Below are 13,606 nucleotides of genomic sequence, written 5' to 3' on the forward strand. Positions count from 1 at the left end.
AATTACAACATCATGCGTGTCATTTTTTTAATCATGACAGTACTTAAGTTAGTCCTTGCCAGGTGTATTTAAGTTACCATAATCCTTTAAATGATTTATCATGCAATGATAGGCAGAAAACATTTCAGATTTGAAATATATCAAACTCAGAGGCTTCAAATTAAATCCACTATAACACCCGTTTCCTAGAAAGTTTTCAATGGGACATTCAATCGAGCAATGAAATTGAATTCTCTGAAAAAATGTAGCTTTTTAATATCTCATTTTGCAGTATGTTGCCTGAATCTGTCAATGTTGCTGCCTGAAGAAAGTCAGGCATGACAGTAGCCAAATTACTGTTCAAATGTCTGAGTGTTCTTAAGTCATTACATGACTGTTATTGACTGTGTCCTTCATGGAGGTTATTAATGAATCCAGAGTCTAATTATGATTGACACTCTGGCTGTGTTCAGACCAAATCAGGTGTTGCAGAGTGTGGGGTAGGGTTGGGTGATTCGTTAAACCGGCGATTGCCAGGATATTTTTGCTATGTCCATCAGCTACATAATTGTAGAGAAATGAAACATTCTCATCCTTTTCCCCTAATACACCCGTTCACCTTCTGAATCCAAGTTTCCCCCTTTTGCCAAACTAAGACAAGCTTAATTTTCTCATTAACGCATCATCATGCTTCATTCAGACTTGGTAAAACTCACCAAAACCATTTTTGTTTGTCTTTCCACTGTTCCAACAATCACCAACACTGGTTTGGTCAAAATAAATCCTTAATTCACTGAGTTAGATGTGAAAATATTCTGTCTCTACAGGCCCATTCCTCGTGTGTGCACTCATTGCCGGTTAAGGTTGGGTATCATTCAATACAATACCACTGCCCTTTAAGTGATACTCATACCAACAGAATACTTCATTGGATATTTTTTTCGTTATGAAGAACACTTGCTGTGATTAGTTGCGAGCTAAACAATATAAATGGTCTTTTTTTTGTCTAGACCTGGTTACCGACAGGATTGAAGGCACGTATTGTTTGACTGGAGAAGTTTCAATACCACTTGGTACAAGGATATTTCAACTGATAAATTAAATGTACTGAGTACTGATACTCAGCCCTATTGGTGGCTGAGTGGGTGACCATTAACTTGGCAAAATAAAATGACAAGAATCCCACCAAAAAAACAAACAACCAGCAATGGGTCAGTGAGTCCATCATCGATAGGCCCCATATTTGTTTAATCACGCATTCCTCGTGTTGGGGCTGTGCTGGGGTGTTTATTTTTGCTTAGAACATAACCGCTTTGAAACAATCAGGAAATAACATTTCTCTGATTCATCAACTTTCTCGCTACTTCTGTTCCCTCTCCTCACGCTGTACACCAGACCCAGATGTTGAAGCGGGGTGCATAAAATTAACCAAGCAAGGACCAAGCAAATTAACCAACCAGCGTGACATTGGGTTACATTTCTGCAGTTTTATTTCCATATCCTTGCAGCACCCGCCGCCACAGCCTAAAGACACCATCCCCCCCCTCGTAATGAATGAAAGAACTGGCATTTTCACTGCAACGCCTGATTGTGTCTAATTACAACCAGTGAGTCTCCCACTGAAAACAAAAAGATAGAAAATTAAAAAATAAGGAATCTTAATAAGTGGAAAATAGGAACGGCTAAAAGGGAACTTCAACGCACTTCATGTGGATGTCCAGTCAGTGTTGATGGTAAATGTAGCAATAAATTCCTTAGTGTGTTCTGTACTGACCAAGAAACTGAGGTTTCCTGCTAATGGTGCCATGCAGCAGTGCCTGCATGTACCAGGATGCATTGCAGGCAAGCTTGTGACTCCCACAACCATGTTGCCATGTACCACCCAACCTATAGCTTTTATTTTGTTGGCCAGAACCATAGCATTAGGTGAAAGACATTCTGTAGCTACCAAGAAGCTTAGACTAGAAATCCAACGTGAAATAGTCTACAGTTCTTCCTGCAGCTAGTGATATCACTGAATGCAGGAAGAACAACAGATTTTGCAGCAGAAAAACTGTCAATATAGCACAATGTGAGGCTTCAATGGACAACATATAGCATCAACACTGACTGGACAGACACATGAAAAGTGGCAAACCTTCCCTTTAACTGAGTTTCTCACAGTAAACATGTTACTCGGTGACCTAACGAATGACTTGTCCTCCGATCTGACTCACTGCAGAGCTGAAACATCACCAGTGAATCAGCGTCGATTCTAAGGAAGCCGTGTCAGTCTGCTTTGACAACGCAGCAGCTCGGTCCAAATCCAGAAATGTCCGCACGGCACCATTGACCGGGTCAGGAAACCATGCTGTTGGGCCCCATGAGCCCGGCTTAGAAACACTGGTTTAGGGCTGACGTTGGGTTCAGCTGAACAAGTAGGAGTAACTGTGGTTACAGAGCATGTCGGGGTTTTACCGCCAGTTTAGTCAGCTTTCAGGGCCAACTCTAGTAAATGTTCAAAAAGTCCCTGACTCACCACCTACTTGCATAGTTGTGCAATAGTTGGCGAGTGTTTTACTTTGTGTGCATTTGAGAATAGAAAGATTCCATGCTTTTTTTTTTTCCAGTATGTTTGAAGCGAACTGTAATTTCTGTATCTTTCAACGTATGTGTTTACACTTCACAGAACATGTAGACCTACACACTTGAATGGATAAGGTGTGGCACGGCATGGGGAACCTTTTGTCACTAAACAGTACATATATAAATATGATTATACACATGTATAGATAAATACTGTATATTATATATAGATGCACACATAGAGGTCAGATTGTTTGTTGTGCACTCGCAGCATGAGGTATATATTTACCCAGAAAACAGCGCTTCTTCACAACCTGTGCAGTAATTGGTCTGCCCATGTCTTTGCCCCTGCTCCTTACCCTCTGTAACCCCGTAGCGCCAGTGGACATCCTGTACTGCTCATCCTATTCTTTCTGTGTTCCAAGTGCCAATAACTTTGTGAAAGCCCTGTAACTGTGACCCAACATTATCAAAGGTAATTGCACATTAACGACTGTAAAATAAATAAATACAAATCATAGAGAAAATGTCGAAATGGATTAAATAATGAATATCTTAATAAAAGATTTGTAACAATTTCTCTCTGGCTCTTTTTTTGATGCTGTTTTTAAGACAAACCTCAGACATTTGGCTGAGATTTCAACTGACCGCATGATTTGACTATAAGCAAATAGCTCAGCTACCAGCTCCTAGAACTGCACCTTCACGCCTCATGATCATTTTAGTCCAGGCATGTTATCCAAAAGTGTGTGTCAACCTCACACACACTGCAGCATAAACAAACTTTTGAAAATCACCTCAGTATGATCATATAAAACCTTCCCTTTTTCAATACAGACATTTTATGAGAAGAAAGTGTAGAACCTCACATAAATCGCAACAGAAAATCTAGCAAACATTTATTGCTCATAAAAGTCTCCTCTAAAACACATAAAAATTCTAAGAGATCCAAATGGTTGCTCAAGGGTGTTTTCTTAACCATGGCCTGGTATCACTTTCTGAAGTGATCATTTAAATAAATATCGCTGTATTAGTCAGAGATGAGAAGTAACAAAGTCCAAATACTTTGTTACTGTTCTTAAGTAGATTTTTCAAGTATCTGTACTTTAGTTTATTTCTGTTTCTGACAACTTTTTACTTTTATTTCTTACATTTTAACACAAATATCTGTACGTTCTACTTCTTACATTTTCAAAACATTGTGACTTTAGTTTTAATGCAAGACAAAAACGACATAAAAGACATAACAGGACGAAAACTACATGAAAGATGTAACGAGACAAAATCGACGTAAGACAAAAACATTAAAAGAAAAAAAACAAGATAAAAGACATAATAGGACGGAATAGGACATAAGTCAAAAACGACATAAAAGACATAACAAGACAAAAACCATGTAGAAGAGACAGCAAGACAAAAACATAAAAGTAGTAGTGAGATGAATACAATGTAACATCACGTAACAAGACAAAAATGTCACAAGATGGAAGAGACAGAGGGAGACTCCAGCAAGGACAAAAGGTGAGGTTCAGTTAGCTTTGCACAGACACAGCCTGTGGAAATGTTCTTCAGAGGACGGCTTTTTACTTTTATACTTAGAGAACATTTCAGAGCCTGAACTTTTTCACTTTTACTTAAGTAAATAAGTTGAATCAGTACTCCAACTTTTTTCAAACAAGTATCTGTACTTCTATTTGAATACAGTGTACTTTTTGATATTAGTATACTTGTATGCAAGGCAGCATGAATTGTATAAGTGTAGTGTGAAGGGTATAAATGCTGGCATTGATTCAACATAAATTTTAAACAAAAATATTGAAATATTACTTAAAAGAGCACTTTTATAATACTTTCAAATATAGTTGCGACCGCCAACTTGGCAACAAGCAGTGTAAATGTTGGCAATGATGAACATCAGCTTGTAAAAAAAAATATGCATCTATGGGTTAAAAATTCCCTTTTGCACATTCACTGTACTGCATCTAACCCCATGTTTCATATGAAATCACTGAACTCTTTGTGAAGACATGCACAAACAACTTTTTAAACATAGGCGGCAATGGGAAATGGTGGCATCACCAGTTTCGTTATTTTTAAATACTTTCCTCCACTTTTCTTAAGGCTTTTTAAGTTATAAATGTTATGAATGATACATTTACCATGGGGTTCCTCTCTAATTTATTCTTGTTTATATTCTGAAAATTAATTTACAGCATTATCTAAATTAGGAAGCCGTTTTTTTTTTTCAAGTACATGCCTGTAGAGAAATGCTTTACACTGTGAAATGTGAAATGATTTAATGTCATTTACAGTAATTGTCATAAAGCCACAAACAGAAAGTTCAAACATGCATGCTCATTCTTCAATGTTCCTCTTTATGCACACTTGAGTAGTCACACCTGGAGACTGTCATGTATGATCAGTTCTTTTCATGCTTCACGCACATATCATCCCACACAGCTGTTTCTGCCTTCATTTGCTTACAGTTTTGCTTTCATACTTAGATATACAATACTTTACATACATGAAAAGACAGCTGTCTCATGAGGAAAGTATTTGCTGGTATGCTTCATGATCTCTAGAGACACTTGTGACCAAACGACACCACTAAACTTTACATACAACTGTGAAACAGGGTTTTATGTTAGCTCAAAAATGCACATTTTTCTTATGTATCTAAAACCACATTTCCTCAAAGAGAAGCTCTGCTATAAAACAATTAAAGCTACTGTAAGAAACTGTCATATTGTGTTGATTTTGGAGGTCCCTGTAGACAAAAGGGGAAATATTTCCACTGTAATAACCACAAAATATAATGTAAAAAATAAAATTATCTAAATACAAATCTTTTCCTGCTTCATTTTAACTGGCTAATGCACAGCTCACTGTAACTTTGCCTGGGAATATTTAAACATGGGCTCATTTCATCTGATTTCAAGGAGAATCCAACCCAGCGGAAGCCATCAAGAATAATAATACAGAAATAGATAATCTTCTCTTCTGGTCTTGTTTGCTTATGTAGGTCATATGCAGCAGTCATTCCCGCAGACTATGGAAGAAATTCTGCAAATGTAACATTTATATCTGCAGTAATCTATAATAAAACATTTAAATGTGCATATTGTTGCACTGATTCATGAGGTAGGCTAAAATGTCCTATATTGTTGTCTTGATGAGAAGAAATAAAAACAATGAGATGACCTGTTTACTCAGACTTAATGCATTTATTTCTCATTGATATATATGTTTCAAATATCATGCAAAAGGATAATATAAGGTGATGCAACGGTTGGAGTAAAAATGGTCAGAAACATTCATTTATGCACAAATTAAACCTTCCCAAGATCTCTTGATAAGGCCTGTTGTCAACTGGATCATCATTTTTTAAAAAGGGGTTAAAAAAATCTATCTTAAGATCTATTTTATTAATCTATTTTAAGACTAGAACTGCCAACACACTCACGTTGACTGTTTTCAAATTCATATTTGCATTGATTTTGTTGAATTAAAACTTTTCCTAAAAGCGTCCGTATTTCCATTTAAAATGTCTTATTGTATATGTAGGCAGTCAAATTGATGCTGTTATATTGTTACTTTTTTGTGCAGGAGATGCATCTTGTTGTTTTTTTTTAGCAATTCTAATTGTCATTGATGAAACTTCACAAGTGGCCCCAGGTTCCAATTTGGTGACATTAAAATACAAATAATTAATTACACTAAGCATAAAGTAGGGGAGACCAGGGACAGATTAACCTCTTTTTGTCTCAGCACCTTTAACTCACTGATTTTTTTGTGTTAAAGCTCTCAAATTTCGAAACAAAGTACCCTTAAAACAAACAGCAATGTTTCCAGCTCTTTTTAGTTTTATTTTTGTACTCGTTTCCAGCCTTTTCCCATAGGCCAGGATTATTTTTTGTGGCATGCATATTGATAAATATTTAATTAAGCTTTACAAAATTTACATTTGGTGTTATTTCATTTTTTTCTTTTTTTTTCTTTCTTTCTTTTTTTTAATCTAGAGAGATAAGGGAGTTTTGAATTAAAGGGTCAACATGACCGCTCCTGTAGTGTTAATGACTTTAATTGAAAACAGGCTTCATCCATTATATATATGGTGGTCCAGCTGAAAAAAAAAAAAACAAATGTAAATTTCAGTCTATGTATGACTACAAATGACAGTGTTTCTGATGTAAATGTAACTAGATAAACAATTTGGATGTCGATATGGACCGTATGAGACAAACCATTGGCGCCCTCTTCCTTTTCTTTGTGTGTTTGACTTCCTTAAACCCTCACTAGTCTCAAAAGCAGGCATGGCCCACAAAGAGTGGCCCGAGAGTCAAGTTATCTTTTTAATTTCCTGTCTTAGTGCACCACCTAGTGTTGACGACTGACAGGACATCTGTCACTTAAACATCCACTATTTTACCAGCTCCATTTATTATGATACCAGAGTATTAAACTGTGCTGTAACCAAGGAGGCACCTTTTGACAATGACTTTTATTGTGTGCTTTACCTGCATTCTGTGCAAGTCTGTGTAAGAGGTTCTCAAAGTGCGGCCCACAGGCCAATGGCAGCCCTCAGAAACATTTTATGCAGCCCCTGAACGTGACAGGAAATGCTTTACATTTTAATCATTCCATTTCAACACTCACTCACCAGCGCACATTTAATACACGGCTCATCTACTGTTCTGTGTAACAAGCATCTGTCAGCTTAGGAATGATAGTTTATAGAAAGCTACTGGTTGTATGTCAACCAGAGGCAGCTCACAACTGTCATCAATGATAGTGCTGTATTTCTGTGGACAGCTACATAGTTTAAAGCTACTACAAGGAGTTTTTAACAGGTTATGAAACAGTCTCAGTTTTAGACTGATACATCTTTAAGACCTGCGTAAGTTAACAACACCACCTCTGAGAAGATTTATCAGCTATGTAGCTGTTCGTAATGGCTGCTACCGGGTTGTAGTCTCCCTGGAATCAGATATAATCAGCCTTTTGACATTCTCCCAGGCAAAGTTACGATGAGTAGTACGTAATACGGTTAGAGGAGATTTTTGTTTAGATTATTTTATCTTTGACATTATATTTTGTGGTTATTTCAGTGGACAGACTATGTGTTTTGTTCTCAGCGGCCTCCAAAATTTAAAAAAGAAAGAAAGAAAGAAAGAAAATTCCTTGTAGTAGCTTTAATGTGGAAGTGAGATGGAAAAGGCCCTAATTAAAAATGGTGTATAGCTGAGGAGAAAATGAGATTTCAGGAAAATGTATTAACTCTTACTTCATCAGACCTCAGTTTCAGTAGTTAAATCTATACACACAAAAATAATTTAACTACTTGAATGACTATGCAAATATGATATAGTTGAGCTGCCAGCAGGTCACAACAAAATGTAGTTAAACTGCTTGTTTAATTACATGTAGATCACGAGCCCCTAATGCTGTTCTTTTGGGCCTCTTTCATGATTTTTTATTTTTACTGGCTGCACATTTAATTAATGGTTGAGTTTAAGCACTGCTGTACAATTTAAAAAAAAAACCATAAACCCAATGCATAGCCTGTATCAAATGGCAGACAGTTGAATTAGCAAATAGCTGGTTAAAAAATTAACATTTGATGTGTTACAGAACAAATATTTTTCTCAAAAGTTGGTGGAGACCAAAACAGAACTAAAAAGCATTTTGTCATTGGCTCCAAATGTGACTCCAGTGAGTTGGAGTGGCTGTGTGTCTGTCTGTTTGTTGTGATGTTTTGCTGCCCCCAAGTGTACAAAACATGAATTAATACTGTATATCAGCCATTCTCAAACTAACGAATGTCACGTCCCAGTTTGAAACCTGAAAGTTTCTGCAGCCCACTGAAACCTTTAATCATAACCCTGATCAACATACGAGAGTAAAATGACAAGATGTAGGATATGCTCCAGTGTTAATGTGAAAGGTCACCAAATAGGATGTAAACTAGGTCAGATAAAGGAAGAATAATGTAAATAAAATCCCATGGCTTTATTTTATTAGTTAGTTAAAATTAATAATTAACATGCTATGGTTATTTCAAACTTATAAAACTGACACCTAAAAATGTTTTATTTATTTTTCATGACCTCTCAAGGCTCACCAGCAGGACCTTCATGGCCAACCAGTGGGATCCATCTCACACTTTGGGAATCACAGCTGTATATATTTACAGCTACTACAAGGAACTTTCATATTTTGTTTATTTTAGAGCCCCTGTGGACAAAAGTGATAGTGTTTCCACCAAAACAACCACAAAATATGAAGTAAAAAAATTAAACCATGAAACCAAAAATCTCCTTCTTGATTTTGAGGAGAATCTGACCCGGTGACAGCCTATACAGAAAGAGAAGATCTTCTTGCAGATGGTCTTGTTAAGGATGCAGGTCATATAGAGGCGTTGATATTAAACTGAGACTGTTTTTTATAACCAGTTAAAAACTCTTTGTAGTAGCTTTCAGGGATAATATCTTGGAAATGAATTCAGTCCAATGCAGTGGTTATATAATTCTCCAGATGTGGAGCACAGGCATCTGAGGAATTCAAGAGGCTGAAAGATTTCACATGGGTATTTCTAAAAAAAAAAAAAAAATCATGGACTCGATGCCATCTGGAGAACTCTGTATTTTTTACATGAACTTAAGTAGGGCCCCACTGACAGGAGGACACTATGTTCCCTGACATGCAGGACACACGTTAGACACCTGATTTACATTGTACTTATAAATGTATTAACTAATGTCAGTCCAGAAAAAATAAAAAGAGGTTAAAAAGTCAGAGTGTTACAGTGTTGAAGGCTGTGACCCAGGGCTGCAGGGGTACTGGGAGAAGTTTGCTTTCAGGGCTTTCTGCCAGAGAGGTCAAGGGAAATGGTTAAAGGAATAGTTTCAACTATTTGTAGTGGGATTATATATTGTATGGTGCTTATCGATAGTCAGTGTATTACCTACAGTAAACATTGGTTAAAAACAATGTTTTAGTTCATTAAGAAAAGGTCAATATCAGTTTAAGTGTACGCTATATTTAAAATATTTTCCCCATCTTACTTATCAGACAGACGGCCTTTTTAACAGTAATTTTGCCGTTATATGTGCCAAATATCACTCTCTCCAAAGCAACCATACTCCACAGGCAAATTCAGTAATTTTACATCGCAGGATACAGGAGTTGCTAGTGCACTGCTGCTTCAATTTTTTAGTTTGTTAAAGTTATTGTGGGATTTTAGTGAATCCGAACCATCCTTTTAAAACACCAAAGTCATACAATAATGCAAAAAAACTAACAGACAAAGGCAGTGGTAGACCAGCATCTTCTGTATACTGTGAGGTAGAATCACTGATTTAGCATATTGAGTTTGGTTAGGTTGCAGAGAGCAACATTTGGTCTTTCACCATCAGAAAAGGCTGTCTGACAGCAAGGTAAAGAGGTGAAAATGTTCTAAATATAGCATACACCTAAACTGATATTCATTTTTATTAGCTGAACCTTTTTTAAGCAACTAAATGACCTTTTCCTGCTGACCCTGTCCGCAGCAGTACATCGATTAGCTTCCATGCTGGTGCTCCTCTCTGCTTCTCCAAACTGGGGGTGCACCTCACCATCTACTGTAGCTAATACACTGACTGATAGATAACTACTTCACACAACCTTACAACAGATAGTCTGAACTATCCCCTTGGCCTTTCTCATAGAAAAGTCCTGAGGGCAAACTTCTCCCACATGCAGCTACAGTCAAGTGTTATTTAATTATTGTAGCTCCTTTTTAAGCCCCAGTCTCCACAAATTAGCGTCGATTGCACAATGAGACCACAGGAGGGCGCTCTTCAATCTATTACTGGACTGAAATGACGTCACAAAAGTGAATCTAAAACAAGTTTCCCTCCAGCTCTAATGATTAAACTTCACTATGACCTGTGCTGAGTTTCAAAACATCAGTAGGAAGTTAGGAGGGACTTTTAACGCTATTACAAAATCAGGTTGTATTTTTAAGAGAGGCAACTAAAAGCAAGGTGATAACTGTTCATGTATTATTCCTGATTGTCAGCAGAAGAGTTTCATTTTGCTTTCTCTTCCTTCCTGTCTATCACTGACCTGCCTCTTCCACCCCACCACCAAAAGCAGGTCACACAGTAATAAAAGTTTGATTGTAAAAAAAAAAGGGGGGGGGGAAAGATGAATTGTAAAATTTAAGAGGCTGGGGCACAAATTAGTTAAATAATCTAAATTAATTCCATGAATAATTCAGCAACAAATTACCAAAAATAATTAGATGTAAGATTGTCAACAGTTACTGTACTTTTTTGTTTACCTGAGGTGCTTTATGTTCATCTTATGTTGTTTTCTATGTAGCTCACCTTTTCCAATTTTAAAAATTCCTCTGGTTTTATATGTTAAGTGCTCCATTTCTTTTATTTGTTCCTCTAGGTCCTTCTGTTTTTTCTGTCTTTCACATGTCACTTTGATTTTGACGCATTCCTATCACATAGAGTATTTTTTAGACCGTTACAGCATATTGAAAAAATACAAACATCAGCCTGTCATCTCCTGCAACTGATGCTTTGTTGAACTGCAGCCATACTAGAAACAAACACCTGCATACCACAAATTCCTCTGGAAGTACAGGCAAGCTTAGAAAAAGTGTCTATATCTGTTTCTCTCTTTGAATTAAAATGTGTAATGCACTTTCAGACTGATTGAGAGTAAAATCTATATTGTCATGTTGGCACATTGATTTAATATTCAGTGAATACAGTTCTAAATTAAATACAATACATAAGTTATATGCAGTCTCTGGTCACGATACATCCTAGAATGGATTCCATTGCCCAAATATGGGCTGAGGGAGGTGGCGGACCCTGACGCAATCCTCACTGCTGTTACTTTAAATGGCTCCAGGAAACAAGGGCTCCCACTTGCGTCATGGGTTTTCCTCTGCATGTGCCACAGGAGCAGGATGTGCTTAATATGGGCATCTGTCTGTTAACCTCCACCCCCCCTCCCCCTTTTTTTTCTTTTTCTTTTTTTCTTTCAAAAGGAAGCAACACACTGGGGGGGATGGGTGAGACTGGAGCTCAGACTGCTTTCTTGACTGCTCCAAATAATAGAGCAGTGGTATTCATCGCTGGTGTGAGAAAGACTAAACACAGACAGAGATATCTGTCACCGATTACAATTTTCCTGCCACAGGTTTTGTTTATAAAGCAAATACTTTATAGTGGATTTAAATTCTCTTTACAGTTTTAAAAATAGTCCTTAAACATTTAGAACTGCCTGACATATGTCACTGTGTGGAATAACTGAAGGTCAGGTCTGATTAACATTACATGTGCAGTCATGGCGAGCAGAAATGCTCTTTAGTTACGGTTTGAACGTTAGATGGTACTGATACCATACAACAGGCTACGTCTGCATGTGAGTTAAACTAATGACTTGCATGTGACAGGGGTGATTCAGTCAGAGCCCTTCTTCATCTGAGTCTGAATGTAAAAGTGCACCAAGCATAGGGAGTAAGGGATTACATGTAATGGGATTACATAATCAGGATACAAAAAAGGTAAATGCATTCCATTACAGTTACGGGGGAAAAAAAGACATAATCAGATTACATGATCCTGGATGTATTTCACACCTGGCACCGACTATAACCTACTGACTGTGCAATAATTCTTGTGTGCAATTCTGACTTGAATTTACAACATCTTGTGCGGTAAGTCACCGTGCAGTACATACAGCATTGTTATTATGCTGTTGTACTGTAGCTTGATGCACATTTTTGTACATAATTTTACATCCATTCTCATAGTTCTGTGCATTATTTTCCATATATTGCAGTTTTACACACTTCTTATTGTATATATTTGTTATTTTTGTTATTGTTACATAATCTCTTTTATATATTATAGTATAATGTATATATTTTTACATACCTCATATTTCCTATTCTTATAATTCTCTATGCTTATATATATTTTCTATGCTTGAGCAGGAGAACCTGTAACATCAACACTTTTCCCTCTGAGGATCAATAAAGTATTCTGGATTCTGATACAGTTACATTCAGTAAAAATGGGGATTATCGCAGGATTACAATAGCATATTAGCAGGTGGGGGTTACATAAATGTTAGGGGACTCTGGGTCTGTTGTGCCACTGAGCCAAATCCGGAGCACAGAGAGTGTGAACCAACGCAAGTTGTCTCGTGCTTTCATGGTAAATTTGCCCCTGCGTCCATTATCCAGCTGCAGTCCTGTAGAAGCCAACTTTGCTAGCCGCTAAAGTTGGAGGTTGTCATGCAACATGTAAACAACAGTGTGCATGTTGGTATGCTGCTTCATACAGTACCAGTTGTAGTGATTAAATTGTTATAAATGATCTGGCCAGGTTGAAATACAAAGGATAATAATAATTACTAAAATGATTTTTAATTATTTAACACATTTTTGTAGTTATATGCAAGAAGCAGGAAGAACATAAAAAAAGGACTGACCTCAAAGTGAAGCCAGTGAAAATGGTCATTAGAAAGGTGCCACCACCCTCCTAATGCAAAGGGCATTGAGGCTGGTAAATCTGAAAAATATCAATGATATGTGAAATTTTTGTCTAAGGAAGTGTGACTTTTACCCACAAAATGAGTCATGAAAAAGGAAAGCCACTAATTTTAGTCATGTTCTTATTTGTTGAAAATATAGTGTGACAGCTTATCCAGTGATGGGGCAACTTGTCATATGCACATTCTGTGTTTATCCATTGATAACTCTATAATAAATTGAGATAAAATCTAAAGATTATACTTTTGGGAATAATTTATTTCTTAATTTAATATGGAAAATGACTGACTGTGGTGAAGGCCTACTGACACTGAGAAATTGAAGTGAAAGGAAAAAGTGTGACTATGTGCCCCTGTCTCCCGTATAGAGTGTACCAACATATGTTGCTTAAACAGTTGCTGCAGGGCTGTTTGAGATAGCAGACCGGTTGTGAGACCGGTGGGCGGGTCTATTTCGAATGACGCTAGAGAGTGACGTCAAAGAGGTGATAAGTAGTTG

This window comes from Lutjanus erythropterus, chromosome 19 (genome assembly GCF_056507025.1).
Source record: "Lutjanus erythropterus isolate fLutEry1 chromosome 19, fLutEry1.hap2, whole genome shotgun sequence".
Classification (NCBI taxonomy): Eukaryota; Metazoa; Chordata; class Actinopteri; order Lutjaniformes; family Lutjanidae; genus Lutjanus; species Lutjanus erythropterus.